The sequence below is a fragment of the Cyprinodon variegatus genome, unplaced genomic scaffold (genome assembly GCF_000732505.1).
Source record: "Cyprinodon variegatus isolate N-32 unplaced genomic scaffold, C_variegatus-1.0 Scaffold394, whole genome shotgun sequence".
In the NCBI taxonomy this organism is placed as follows: Eukaryota; Metazoa; Chordata; class Actinopteri; order Cyprinodontiformes; family Cyprinodontidae; genus Cyprinodon; species Cyprinodon variegatus.
In genome coordinates, this window is record NW_015150847.1 from 491,693 (window position 1) to 494,922 (window position 3,230).

Genomic DNA, 3,230 nt, shown 5'->3' on the forward strand with positions numbered 1-3,230 from the left:
ATCCATCCATCCATCCATCCATCCATCCATCCATCCATCCATCCAATGGTTCCCTCCTGAGGTTCAGAGCGTTCATGGAAGGACTGAAGGGGGAGCTTTCCAGGATTCCACCACCTTCATAGCATTCTGCACCAGATGCAGCAACTTTTGTTTGGACAAACACCCAAACCAAGCATTTTTATATCAATAGATATCAAAGAAAGACAAAAAAAAATTTTTAATCTTGGTAATCCTTGAGATCAGTTGAGATTTGCCCACCTTGCTTTAAATTCTCCATCTTCTCCTTTTACCTGTGAGAGAAAAGTTTTGTATTTTTATTACTGCTGTTAATGATAAACCTTTGCTGAACAGCGAGTGATATGATGCTAACGGGCTAACATTCTTTTATCATCTGAGGCCAACATTAACTGTCAGTCAGAATCAGATGATAGCGGCTTTTGAGGCAGTATATTTAGCCTTTTTTCACACTTTTCCACAGTCTAGTTAATACCACGTTCTTACTCATAGTTGATAAATTGATGAAGACTTTAAAAATCTGACTCTTCTGAGAAGGGTTTTGTTAATCTGAGATTGTTTTCACTGCTCTCTGCTGCAGGTAAGACACTGACTGCCTGAACCTTTTTAACACTTACCCTAAACCCAACAGGAAGAATGTCCTTTATTCATAGAGACACATCCTGAGGTTATCCCTCTGAGATTTTAATGTCTTTTTTTTCTCTCTGTTTATCTTTATTTATGTGTTATTCTGCAGGAAGCTCTGAAGGTTTGGAAAACTTTTTTACTGGTTGCTAAACTTCACCTTTCACACTAAAAAGCCTCTCTGCCACCACTGCAAAGCCACCTTTCCTTAAAATCATCACTACCTCTGATTTACTGCAACTGCTTTGACCTTTTTTCTCTTATAGAAAACACAGCAGAAGATCGACAGAGTTGTGTTAATGTGAAAGTTCAGCCTCTTTTTCTCTGGGAAAGATTTTTTCCATGCGTTTTGTTGATGGAAGATATGAGTTTAGAAACACACAAAGGTTGATCTCCCATCATTATTTATTGAGATGAAGCTTCACAAAAGTAATTTAAAAATGACTGTGAACTAAGTACAGATTTGTCATTAGTTTTTTTGGTAACTGCTTAGAAGGCTACACTACAAAAAAAGAAATCTAAATGAGTCATTTTTTCTTCAAATAGTTGCAAATTTTCTTGAATTGAGGAGGAAAGTGAGAAACTAACAATGCAACAAGGCAGTCTATATTTAAAATAAGAAAAAAATATTGCATTGTCTTATTTCAAGTGCATATTTTCTAATTTTCTTATTTTAAGAGTAAAAGTACTCCATTGGCAAATCATCTTATTTACCTACTCACAATAAGCGTGAATACACTTTATTTAAGAAATTTCTACTTATTTCTAGATCATTTCTGCAGTGATATTACACTGGAAAAATGGTTCCCAATGGAATGAGTATTTTTACTAGTATTTGTACGTAATTTTTTTTTCTTGTTTTAAGTGTAAATTGTTTTGTTCCATTGGCAAAATGACTCACTTACCTCCTCAATCCAAGAACAAATGCACTTATCTTAAGAAAAAAGGACCTATCTAGATTTGGATTTTTTCCAGTGTAGGACTACAGATGAGAACATTTATAAATCATGGACACTGATCTTTGCACTAAATAATTATCAAAGTAAAATCAAACTTTGAGATCAGATGTTCCAATTTGTTCCTCTTTTTCAAACCTAAGACTGAAGAGTAAAATATGTTCAGCGATAAAGAGGAAGATGAAGCTTTTAAAAGTATCAAGACTCTCTCAAAGCTGCGCCAAACAGACAGGAGACCAGAGAAGTAGGCTGGGCTTTAGATGGTCAATAGAACCGTTTGCACTCGGGGTCCCCCTGAAATAAAGGCTTATCCTTCCATAAATACGCAGGAAGTCATTTTATAACCTGCCATTCAGTCCTTCCTTAGAAAGATAAACAGGGAGAAGTTCATGGGAAAACATCCAGAGGCTGATTCACCAGAGTTTTGATTTAGATTAAAGAAGTTACTGCTGATAAAATGATGAATAATAAAAAACTGTTTTAAGAAAGACCTTATGTAAGATGACCCCAAACGGATATTTAAAGGTATAGTGGACGATGTTTTATTTCCGGGTGAAACATCTAAATCAGTGGTCCTCCTAACTGTCAATCATTCTGGTGATATGTTTACGTAAGGCCGTCCTTCGTGCTCATCCCATTTTCACTTACCGTTGGTAAGTCTGACAAAAATTGCAAATCTTCTTTTGTAAAGTAAGCTTGTATGAACGATGCAAACAGCAACTTTTAAACAGAGCGTGCACGAGGAGAAATGGGCTCCTGCACGCTCTTGCATTTGTTTAATAGGCCCTCCCTCTCAGGAGCTGGTACAGGGTTCTGCATGTGCACTTTTTTTTTAAAGTGGAGAGGGCGGGTCTTTTCAAAGATTTGTAAAAATTCTTCACTATACCTTTAAGTCAGTAGTGGGAACGACTGATTTGGGGGGGCAGAGTGAAAGGAACCTAGAATGATTTAGTTGGGGTTGTTTTGTGACTTGATGTGTCTGCCAAACTATTAGAGAACCGCTGTATTATCAGGCATTGGATGGAGGCTCTATTAAAGCTGTGTGTTCTGATGGGGAGGACTTAAAGAGACAGAATGTTTGGATGACCAACGAAGGAGAATGAGACTCCAGCCGGTAGATCAAGGACATGATGCTAACAGCAGCTTCCCTCACAGGGACTACTCCTACTTTTAACCTCTGAGCTATTGCTGCTATTTCTCTGCATGTTCTCCATCCTTTAACTTGATTGCCATGGTTACATCTGTTACTCAAATGTTTTATTATATTAGAGCCTTTCAGTGAGGACTGATGACAATGCAAAATATTCGAATGTGACAAAGAGATGTAGTTACCTCTCTACAGGGTTTAAAGGCCTCCATATCGTCTACCCCAGACGATATCAAAACATAGAGTAAAAAGTTTCAATTGAATTCAGCTTATTTATATAGCGCCTATTCACAAGTGGTCACTTTACAGAGAAATTCAGCCAGATCATCCAGTCAAATTGATTCAAAGTTTTCTATCTAAGGAAAACCAGCTGATTGCATCGACTCATTGACTCTTCAGCAATCCCTCACACCAACCATGCTTTTAGTGAAAGTGGAGAGGAAAAACTCCCTTTGAACAGGAAGAAACCTCCAGCAGAACCAGGCTCA